The sequence below is a fragment of the Theropithecus gelada genome, chromosome 8 (genome assembly GCF_003255815.1).
Source record: "Theropithecus gelada isolate Dixy chromosome 8, Tgel_1.0, whole genome shotgun sequence".
In the NCBI taxonomy this organism is placed as follows: Eukaryota; Metazoa; Chordata; class Mammalia; order Primates; family Cercopithecidae; genus Theropithecus; species Theropithecus gelada.
The window spans coordinates 18,129,899-18,142,491 of NC_037676.1; the positions used below are offsets into that span (position 1 = coordinate 18,129,899).

At 39.9% G+C, this 12,593-nt stretch overlaps 1 protein-coding gene across 19 annotated transcripts in view; it reads right to left on the reverse strand.

The window, feature by feature from the left end:
• The window catches only part of CSGALNACT1 (chondroitin sulfate N-acetylgalactosaminyltransferase 1), a 360,064-nt gene that overhangs the window by 152,371 nt on the left and 195,100 nt on the right, over positions 1-12,593 (reverse strand). The window lies entirely within an intron of this gene.

Consider the following 12,593-nt stretch of genomic DNA (forward strand, 5'->3'; position numbering starts at 1 on the left):
TTGATAAAATAAGTAGAGAATATCATGAGGAAAATAATCACAGAACAAGAAAGAGCATGCGAAACACACACACATACAAAACCAGAATCAAGAAAAGCTTGGAAGACAAACCTGAAGATATCTTTCAGAACAGAGAAAAATAAGAAAATATAACCATTGAATTTCCAGCTTGTCCATTGTTCAACATCCAGTTGGAGCCCCAGAAAAAGTGAAGAAGAAAAATGAAAGAAAATTAGTAAGAGAGTAATAGAGAATGAATTGAAAACAAAGCCAGCACCTGAACATAACACAGGAAGATTTCAGAACTCCAAAGCCAAAAACAATATCCTAAAGGGTTCCAAAGAAAAAGCACAAATCACCTGCAAGGGGAGGAGAGTGGACTGATAACAGATTTATCATCAGCAACATTGGACATCAAAAGTCAATGGAGCAATGTCTTCAAAGCTCTGAGGGAAAATAAGTTGGCAAACTTACTGAATCAGTGTTACCATTTTTGATTCCTGGAGAGTAAGGTACACATGACAGAGGCAGACGGTGAGAGGAGATATAGGAAATAATGCAGGGCCAAGATCCTCATCTTCTAAGTCAGGGACCAAGTGATGCCACCTCTGGGTAATGAAGTAAGATATAAAATAGAAATAGACTATTAAGTTACTTAAATAGAGGAACTAAAAATGTGATGCAACTATGTGGAGCAAAGCAGGCAAGAGAGATGGAAGTGTGTGGCAGGAAACCAGCAGACAGTTTCCAAAACGATGTATCAGGAAATAACTGTAAGCATAAAATTTTGAGATACAATGATAACATCAGAAAAGGCAGTTATAAAGGCCAGATGTGGTGGCTCACACCTGTAATTCCAGCACTTTGGGGGCTGAGGCCAGTGAATCACCTGAGATCAGGAGTTCAAGACCAACCCGGCCAACATGGTGAAACCCCATCTCTACAAAAAATACAAAAATTAGCTGGGTGTGGTGGCACACACCTGTAGTCCCAGCTACTCAGGAGGCTGAGGCAGGAGAATCAGTTGAACCTGGGAGGCAGCAGTTGCAGTGAGCCGAGATCAAGCCACTGCATTCCTGCCTGGGTGATGAAGTGACTCTCTCTCAAAAAAGATAATGAAAGAAAAGAAAGAAAGAAAAGAAAGAAAAGAAAGAAAGAAGGAAGGAAGGAAGGAAGGAAGGAAGGAAGGAAGGAAGGAAGGAAGGAAGGAAGGAAGGGAGGAAGGAAAGAAAGAAAAGAAAGAAAAGAAAGAAAGAAAGAAGAAAGAAAGAAATGAGCCGGGCATGGTGGCTCATGCCTGTAATCCCAGCATTTTGGGAGGCTGAGGGGGATGGATCATGTGGTCAGGAGATCGAGATCATCCTAGTCAACATGGTGAAACCCCATCTCTACTAAAAATATAAAAATTCGCGAGGTGTGGTGGTGGGCACCTGTAGTCCCCACTAGTCAGGAGGCTGAGGCAGGAGAATGGCATGAACCCAGGAGGCAGAGGTTGCAATGAGCCGAGATCGTGTCACTGTACTCCAGCCTGGGCGACAGAGCATGATTCTGTCTCTAAATAAATAAATAAATAAATAAATAAGAAAAGAAAAAGAAAGATCAGTTACAGGAGTTAAAAGTGACTCTCTAAGAGGGACCATCAATATCAAATGGAGGCAAGAGCCTACAAAAGAGAACCAGGAATGTTTGTTGTGATGGAGGCAAAGGAGGTAGAGTTTGAAGAAAGAAAATGACAAACTGTCAGATGCAATGAGAGAGGTCCACTGTAAAGGGTTATAACTCCCAAACTTTTTGAGATTTCACGTACTTCCCATAGTACTTTCTGACCTATTGGAAGCGTATCCAATACACTGAAGCATAAATCCAACATATTTAGAAAAACAAACAAAAACAAAAACAAGACCTTGACACTGGCTAACTGGAAACGCCTGTGAGCATTAAAACACATCTCTGTGGTTGCAATGCTGTGTTTTGCTCCCAACTATCCATTTTCAGACTTTACTCAGCATGTTACGGGTGGTTAGGTTCCAGGATTATTGAGTTCTATCTCTATTTGTAATTGCTTACAAAATGAAATCTATCGTCACCCTGATCGCCTGTGCCTAAACATACAGGATGCTTGTCTTGTGGGAAATATTCAACCTGGTATGTGAGCGACTGAAACACAGCTCTATGGTAATACCCAACTCCACACATGCATCCCCTTGGTAACTCAGCAGTTAGCAGAGTTGCAGAAACTGAAGAAGTAAAATGCTCCTCTTTATTTGGCTTCTCGAGTCCCATTTTTCAAACAGTCATCAGGAATGGGCATTCTGTGGTGTGTTTGTTTCTCTCGGAGATAAGAGCAATAACGCTGGAAGTTGTGATGACAAGCACAAGCAACATCTCACATTAACACAACATAAAAAGGATGATTTTGGCCGGGCGTGATGGCTCATGCCTGTAATCTCAGCACTTTGGGAGGCTGAGGCAGGAGGATTACCTGAGGTCAGGAGTTCAAGACCAACCTGGCCAACCTGGTGAAACCTTGTCTCTACTAAAAATGCAAAAAATTAGCCTGGTGTCGTGGTGGACGCCTGTAATTCCAGCTACTCGGGAGGCTGAGGCAGGAGAATCGCTTGAACCTGGGAGGGAAAGGTGGCGGTGAGTCGATATTGCACCACTGCACTCCAGTCTAGGCAACAAGAGTGAAACTCCATCTCTCAAAAAAAGAAAAAAAAAAAAAAAAAAAAAAGATGATTTTATTATGGAACAAAATCCTACTTTAACATGTGTTCCTTTTATTTTAGAGAGAGAAAAATAATGGACGACAATCAGTGCTAATGAAATCCAATGGATTTGGCTTTGGCATCAATTCAGAGTCAATATTCAGTGTCACTGCACCACAGCAACCAAGACTGCTGACCAATAGTGTTGTGCTCTAGTCAATTTAATGAGTTGGCACAATCAGAACTCAGCATTATTGGGACTGTTCTGTATGCAAGCTTCTATCTGCTGCAAGCAGGCACAAGCTGTAATAGATTCTCCTTTCTTTTTTTTTCTCCTAGGCTAATTTCTCTAGTGCCAACACCCAGAGCTTCCAGAGTCATATTAATGCACCATGGATCTTGAAGCAAATTTAATCTCAAAAAGACTTAGCAATTTTCAGGTCAACACAGACATTAAAGTAAAACAGGATGAAGTTTCCAGATGTAAACTAAAATTGAACCAGGTGTAGCTATTTAAAGTATATCAGATACAAAGTTAGTGACACCTGTGGGCAGGTGTGCTATAAACAAACCATGCCACTGCAGATGAGAAGGAGCATATTCTCTGCCCAGCAAAAGAGGAAAAAAAAAAAAAAAAGGCTTCAATCTCAACTGGAACATCCTTCAGAGAAGAAAAGCAAAATTGAACCCTGGAAACATATTCTAATATGGTATATTCAGGTGAAAAGGGATTGGCATCACTGTTGAGGTGTCTGGAATTTCCCTTGCAACCCAGATCCAATTCTGTAAATTTAGTTGCCTCTTTTAGACACATCAGGAAACCATCGAGCTGTTACAACCTCATCCTACCCAGAATCTCCTGGTCTACCCAGAATCCCCATCTACCCATAATCCCCTTGTCCTTGATCTCTTGCCTTAAAACTGCAGTTGCCTCCTCACTGCTATTCCTCTTTTCTGTATTTGTCTCTCTTCAGACTGTTATATGGCAGCAGAAAGATCATTGCAAAACTAAAGTCATATTTTGTTATGTTCCAGCTACAAACTCTCCAATGTCTTCCATTCAATACATCCCAAATCCTGGACCAGGATCTCCAAGCCCCTAAGAGACCCTGCGCCCAGCCTCATCTCCCCACCTCAAAGCCCCCACATTTCCCCTGCTTGCCTTGTTAGCCACACAGGCCTATTCATTGTTTTGGAGACACACCAAGCATTTGTATTTTCTCTTCTCTTTTTCTGGGACATTCTTCCCCTAAGCATCCACAGGGCCTATTCCTGTATTTCATTCAGGTTTTGCTCAAAGGTCATCTCACTAACTTCTTCTTGACCATTCTACCCAAACAGCACCCCTATCATCTCTATTTCCTTCCCTTGCTTTTTTTTTTTTCTTCTTGCCACTTCTTAATACCTATCATGTTATTATAAAGCTCTTTGTCTGTTGTCAATCTCCTATCCTGGAACATAAACCCCATGAGGAAGGAACTTCATTTGTTCACCATGCCATTCTTCTCAGTACATACAACAGTATCTCACACGTGGTAACTTTTCCAGAAACTTGTGATACCATTTGAAACCATATCAAAAAGTGCCTAGCAATAAATCTAACAAAAGACATGTAAAAATGAAAACATAAACAAGTAAACAAATATAGTCCCAAGTCTAATAATAAATACCTTTCTGATTTTAGTAAAGTCACCCATCTCATCTCTTAGACAAGGAAAGTGTACTGCATGGTTGCTTTTGTCTCATCTCGTTCTAAAACCCCACTATTTCCTTAATCAGCTGATTACCACCACAGAACGCTGTGAAGCTACCCTTTGATGAATGTTTATCATGTTCACTTCAAGTGTTATTAACAGATCAAGTATACATTTAAACTACCTTTTGGCACACTTTTACATTCACTTTGGGTCTTCTTGTGGATTCATGGCTCTTTAACATATCCAATGTGATTTGATTGCCAATATCGTGTTTTACATTTCAGCCATTGCTCTGAAGTAGGAACCATTTTCTTGGCTGGAACTTGGCTCTTTGCCCTTCTTAACACTATTTTAGAAACTTGTTCTTTACAATTAGGGATTCAAGGGTCCCTACAGTTGAGAAAGTTATACTAACAGGGTTTCTAGGAGATTTCTGAACATTCTTGAAAAGGATATGTTAATACAGAAAAAGTATGTATGGATTTGGAAAGCTAAGTAACATCAATAAAAATTATATCCTATGTTTGATATCATGTGGGTTTTATCTAGATGTTTACTTTTTTAACTTAAGAGACTTATTTTTTGCTTCCAAAAGTAAAAACTATTCTTAGAAAATGCACTACTCAACTACTGACTGAACGCTTAAACTATTAGTGTCATGGGTTATCCAAGAGAGAAAAAATTCTTTTCACACTGACATTTAATTTAGAGATTTAAATAGAATACTGAACAAGTTTTAAATCTAGTTATTAAAAAAATGATTTCAGGGATGAGGCCATTACCTACATGTCATCAACATTCTTGGGAAGATATTTTGAAAAGAGGTATTTTTTTTTTCCATGAAACAAGTTATATATATAAAGCAATTTTTCTCATTATTAGCTAAACTGGAAACATTCTGAACATAATTTGAACTTTTCCAAAGGAAGATCGTTTCCAAATATTTGATGTTCCTTGAACTACATGCATAGGTAAATAGTTCTATTTCAATGCAACTTGGCTTTCACATCAAAAAAGCTTAATTTTTATTCCTCAGGAAACTTCAGAATGAAATTAAACATTTCAATGCCCTATTTTAACAACAAAGATGGTATCTAAAATGGAAATTACAAACTAATGTCTCTCATGAACATGGATACAAAATCCCACAATTTTAGCAAACCGAATCTGGTAATATATATCATCATGACCAAGTTGATTATAATGTTTTCAATAAATGCAGAAAATATAGCTGATAAAATTGAACATCTATGATCTAAAACTCTTAGAGAAGTAAGATGAGAAGGTCACTTCTTTCCCATTAGATTATCTACCATAAAAAATACTAAAGCAAACGTCATACTTAAATGCTGACAATTTCCATTTGAAATCAGAAGCAAGACAACGATGACTATCATCCGCACTTCTATTCAACATTCAGCATCAAAATAAAACCTACCCAGCGTATTAAGGCATAAGTAAATAAATGGTACAATGGACTGGAAAGGAAGAAACAACTGTCATTATTCACAAATGATATAATATCCAAAGGCATTTACAGACAAGCTGTTAGAAGAGTTTAGCAATGCAGAAAAAATCAATTAGCAATGTAGAAAAACTAAACTTCTATGTCTATAAAAGCAAACCGAAAATGAAATCCAAAAAAAAGATACCATTTGAAACTGTATCAAAAAGTGCCGAGCAATAAATCTAGCAAGACATGCAGAAACCTCTGAGGAAGAGAACCATAAAACTTCACTAAGACATTTTAAAAAGACTTCAGTAGAGAAAGACAATATTGTAATGATGTTAGTTCTCTCCAAACGAACTTAAAGATTCAATACGATGACAATAAAAACCCCAAGACTTTATGTGAGGTGGTGTGGAACTTGACTACGTTGATTCTAAAATTGTATATGGAAATGCAAAGGGCCAAGGATAATGAAGACTCTCTTGAAGTACAAGGCTGTTCTCTCAGATATTAAGACTCACTTAAGAAGACATGGTAATTAAACCAGTGTGCTACTGATATAGAATAGACAAACAGCACAGACTAGAACACTCGGAAATAGACCCACACTTATAAACACTTATGATATGTTGCATAGGTAGTAAGTAGAACGTAACCTGCACGGACCTTGAGGGACTCAACAAAGAGGGTGAAGTGGGTTTCGCTAAATGGAACTAGAGTACCCATATTAAAAAAATTAACTTGCATCTTTACTTCACACATAACAATTTCAGATGGACTTTAAGCATAAAGACTGCAAGATTAAACTCTAGAGCTTTTAAATTTTAATTTTTAAAATATATTCATGACCTTGAGCTAGGGAAGGATTTATTTTAAAAGGGACAGAAGGCAACAACCATAAAGGAAGTGGCTGACAAACATGACTACCTCAAAATTGAAAACTTTCTATTTATTATGAAATACCATAAAGAGAGTTAAAAGACATGCTACAGAGTAGGAAAGAGATGAGTTACATGTATAACCAACAGAAGACTTGGATCCTGAATGTATAAGAATTCTGCAAACAATTAAACAGGTAGACAACATGATGGAAAAATGACCCACTTCACACAAAAGGGGAAATCCATGTGACCACAAACATGAAAAAGGGATCAACCTTACTAGTAAACAGAGAAAAGCAAAATAAAACCACAAAGAGATACGAATACACACCTTCATTCTGCAACAAAACAAAGTATGACACTACTAAGTGCTGGCAAAGACGTAAGATCATTTGGAACACAGGACAGATGCGGAGGTGCGTATTCCAGGGGCCAGTAATTCCACCTCTAGGCTGACAGAGAAAGGCATGCTGGCATGCACTGGAATGCAGGCATAGGAATATTCACAGCTGCAAAATCTATATTCCCCAAACTGTTAACAACCCTAAGGTGGATAAACACACTCATATTTTCGTTCAATCAAATACTTCACTATACAGCAGCAACATCTAAGAAGCCACAGCTACACATAGCAGAATAAATGCATCTTACAAACCTAATATAGAACAAAGCAGCAAGACACAAAAGAACATATACAGGCTGACTTCATTTATATATAGTTCAATAATAACCATAAATAATTATGTAAAGAGTGGTGAGATTTTTTAAAGCAAGACAATTATTATCATAAAAATGAGAAGACTGGGTGTCTGTGGGAGACGAAGGGAGTGTGATCAGGAAGGGACTCATGGAAGGTTATGGAGAGTCTGTCAATGTTCTGGGTTACATAGGTATCTACTTTCAAATTATTCATTAACCTCTACATTTATGGTTTACGGGCTTTTCTGTACATATGTTTGGACTTATAATGACAATGATAGAAAACAAATGTGTAAATTTCAGAGCTTGATTTGGGCATAGGTTGGATAAGTGCTTTATGACCAACAAACACAAGAAGCTAGGAGAGTAAGAAACAGATGAAAAATAATGGTGGAGGTTGTTTCCTAGGTGTGAGCCCATCTCTGAGGCCTCACCACAGGCTCTTCACTTTCAAGTCCTCTGCTCTATCCCAGATCCTGTGAAAAAATTCAAATCTGACTGTGGCTTATACCTGCTGCTGAAGGCGGCCTTGGCCTGTCCTGCAGCAGGTGCGATGATTAGGATCCATGTGCAGGCCTTGTCTCCCTTTACAAGGGGAAAACAGGTACATGGCAGAAGGCGCAGGAGGCATACAGAGAATGACTCTTTAACCCCACTGGCCTTGTTACTAGAAACTAGCACAAGAACAAGAGCAAAGGGAATATGCTGTGAAGCTAATTCTGCCGACAGTGAACCAATAGTGATGAAGGCCAGTGGAAGCAGCAGTGATTACAGGGAGAAGAGGAGAAGTCAGTGGGGCCAGGAGGGTAAGAGGAGCACCTGAGCCCAAGCCAGGCCCAGATGGGTGGGGAGAGGTTGCTATTCCAGCGTGAGGCCCGATCATGCCCGCATTTCTCACCCTTGATCCTCTAGAGTACCCTTGACCTTCCCCCATCCTCCATCCTGGCCTCCACCTTCTCCTACTCCCTCTGGATGGAGCTCCTACCAAGCCTGCACTGAGGCATCACCTGACAAGTATGGGTCCTGGAGGAGGAAAGCTGCTGTGGTCCCACTCTGAGCACCACCATCCTGCCACCCCTGCAAACCCCCCACAGCCAAACTAGAGGCTCGGGCCCTGATGGGCCGTATCAAATAGAACCCAGGCTTAAAGATATTATCTTGAATCTTCAACCTTGAAAAGGCCCTTCATGGTCATTGAAAGTTGAGTTGCTTATTTCATAAAAATTCTTCAGGCTTAGGCAAGGACGTCATTTTGAAGTGCCCTTTTACATAGAACAGTAATGAATTAGAAACAAACAAACAAAAAATTATTTTTGCTAGGCAATACCATTCAGGATATAGGCATGGGCAAGTATTTCACAACAAAAATGTCAAAAGCAATTGCATCAAAAGCAAAAACTGACAAATGGGGTTAATTAAACAGCTTCTGCACAGAAGAAAAAAAAAAACTGTCATCAGAGCAAACAGACAACCTACAGAATGGGGAAAAATTTTGCAACTTATCCATCTGACACAGGTCTAACACCCAGAGTCTTAAGCACATTTACAAGAAAAAAATAACCCCATTAAAAGGTGGGCAAAGGACACAGACACTTTTCAAAGGAAGACAGATATGTGGCCAAGAAACATATGAATAAAAGCTCAACATCATTTATCATTAGAGAAATGCAAACCAAAACTACAATGAGATACCACTGCATGCCAGTCAGAATGGTGATTATTAAAATCAAGTAACAAAAGATGCTGGCGAGGCTTTGGAGAAACAGGAATGCTATTATACTGGTGGTAGGAATGTAAATTAGTTCAACCACTGTGGATGACAGTGTGGTGATTCCTCAAAGATCTAAAACCAGAAATATCATTTGACCCAGCAATCCCATTACTGGGTATATATCTAAGGAATATAAATCATTCTATTATAAAGATACATGCACGTGTATGTTCATTACAGCACTATTCACAATAGCAAAGACATAGAATCAACCCAAATGCCCATCAGTGATAGACTGGATAAAGAAAATGTGGTACATACACATCATGGAATACTATGCAGCCATAGAAAGAAAGGAGATTATGTCCTTTGCAGGGACATGGATAGAGCTGGAAGCCATTATCCTTAGCAAACTAATTCAGGCACTGCATATCCTCACTCATAAGTGGGAGCTGAACAATGACAACAATGGACACAGGGAGGGGAACGACATACACTCGGGTCTATCAGAAGGGGCAGGGGGAGGGAGAGCATCAGGAATAGTAGCTAAAGCATGTTGGGATTAATACTTAAGTGATGGGTTGATAGGTGCAGCAAACCACTATGGCACATATTGACCTATGTAACAAACCTGTTCCTCCTCTACGTGTAACCTGCAATTTAAAATTTTTAAAAAACAGAAAATATTATTTTCAGCAGACAGAGACAACTGGCAAGTCATAGCTGTGAGGTCACCTTTACCAACTCCCACTCTATCAATGCCCACCCACTGCCTCCACATCTATGTCAAAAGAACCCACTCTGATGGTCACCATCACTGCTCTTAAATATGCCTGATTCCTCCTATTCCCACAGCCCCTGCCTTACTTCAGGTACTCGTTCACAAACTACATCGTGACTACCACGGTAGCTTCCTAAGCAGACTCCACCTCCACTCAGATCTTTAATCCACCCTTCAAAGTCAGTGGATCCAGCCTCCTAACACAAGTCTGCTCAGATCCCTCTAAGCCTCAAGTGTCTCAGCTAACTCCCAGTGACTCATACAGTCTAGCCTTCCTTGCATAACACTCAAAGGCCTCCAACCTCCCCTTCAGCCTGTCCCCCAGCCACATCCTCCCCAACCCTAGACTCCCACCACACTGGCCTCCTCCCTCAGCCATGCACACTCACACACCGCACTGCGGCTGTTTCTGAAGCTGGACGCTCTGTCTCCACGGCTCTGCACACCACACCTACTCCTTCAAATAACATTTCTGCCACTGAGAACTGCCCTGCGCTGACTTGATCCTTCCACTGTTGATGCTCCCACAGGATACTGCTTTAACACTTCAGTTAAAACGTTTCTTTCACTGAACTTACCGCACTGAATATTTCGTAAAGTTTTAAAAGAGGAAAACAGGTCATATCACTCCCTACATTAAAGGACTTTAAAATCAATCTGTCGATTTTCAAACAAAATCTAAACGTCCTACCTTTTCAAAATCCTGAATTACCCACGGTGGTTTCCTGTTAGATTAGAATCCCTTTGGGCACAGCACAAAACACAATAAAAACAGCCACAGAAATGGATGCCTAGTCCCATCCTCAGAAATTCCAATTTCGTTTTTCTCAGGTGAGATTCAGGTAGTTTGTTTTTTTGTTTTGTTTTGTTTTGTTTTGTTTTTAAGTTCCTGCAAATGTTTCTAATGGGAAGCCCAGATGGGCATCCACGAAACTAGGCGACAGGTCCGAAGTGTCCTTTGTAACCTCATTTCCCACCACAGGTTCCGCAGCCACGGTGTTCCACATTTTGGCTCCTTGAAGCGGCCACACTCCTTCTTGCCTTGGGGACCTTGGAACAGCACCCCTATATGCTGCTGCATCCTGTGCAGTCCACCCACGGGACTCACTCCTTCGTGTCCAATCACAGTTCATCTTAAAATCACCTCCTTCAAGAGGCCTTCTTGGATCATCCAATCAAAAAAAGCCATGGCTCACTCTGTAGCACATCTCATTCTAATTCTCTGCATAGCACTTTTTCTCTAGTATTTCTCTGGTTTTGTAATTGTCTACCTCGCCCTATGAGAATGCAAGCTCCATGAAAGCAAAACCTTTATCTGGGTTGTTCAGCACAGTTTCTCAAGCTCCTAGAACAGTGCCAGGCACACAGCAGGGATTCAGTAAATACTGGTGGAATAAATGAGTGACAAGTGAGTGAACACATCTAGGTCACTTCCATCGTGCTGTGTGTGCTTTGCATATAAAAGGACCTCAATGAATTCACTGCATTTCAGGAACTGAAGTATCCACTGTATTACAAATTTGGCCAAACTTTAAAGGTTACAAGCATCCTTGCTGAAAAATATCCTTTTCCTACTGTATATGGAGAGAAGAAATTATGTATCACTTTGAAGACTCTCCAACTTTTTCTGAAATCCAACTTTCATAAAAGACTTTCCAACTTTTTCTGAAATCCAACTTTCATAAAAGACTCTCCAACTTTTTCTGAAATCCAACTTTCATAAAAGACTTTCCAACTTTTTCTGAAATCCAACTTTTGGAAAAGTTCTAAAAGTCAAAAAACATCATAGAAAAAAATTTTAATCTGACTCCCAGATTGAGTAAGTAAAGGTAAAATAAAGGACCCCCCTCAGTCTCCTTTGGCATAAACTGTCACCTCTCCAGGCAATGTAGCAGGACTGCCTACTTGGCAGACTACAAAACTAATACAGTCCTCAACTATCATGTCATTTGTTTTAAATTAAATCTCTTCACCTGTATTTATGACATTCATTCAACTCAGGTAGTTAGAGATATCTTTCAAACTCAAGATCCTCTAATGATCAATTCTAATAAAAATAAACAGGAAGTTCAAAGGATACATTTGAGAGATAGTCAAGTACTTTCTCTAGCTTCTTTGCTTGTAGTGCTAAAAACAGAGCACCTCTATTCCTACATTAAAGAACTTCAGGTTGGGCACTGTTGCTCAGGCCTGTAATCCCAGCACTTTGGGAGGCCAAGGTGGGTGGATCATCTGAGGTCAGGAGTTCAAGACTAGCCTGGCCAACATGGTGAAACCCTGTCTCTACTAAGAATACAAAAATTAGCCTGGCGTGGTGGTGCACATCTGTAATCCCAGCTACTTGGGAAACTGAGGCGGGAGAATCGCTTGAATCCAGGAGGCGGAGGTTGCAGTGAGCCAAGATTGTGCCACTGCAGTGCAGCCTGGGCAACAGAGGAAGACTCCATTTAAAAAACAAACAAACAAACAAAAAAAAAACTTCAAGCCTGATCTAGTCTTTAAATGCCCATTTCTAGTTATCTTGAGTTACATCATCATCAAAATATAGTAACAGCTTCCATGTTGTAGCTAGAAAGGCTTGTGGCCTCGAAAAAGATGTGTCTGTCTCCTAATCCATAAAACCTTTTGTCTTCTATGTCAAAAAGAGTGAATATTACCTTGTATAA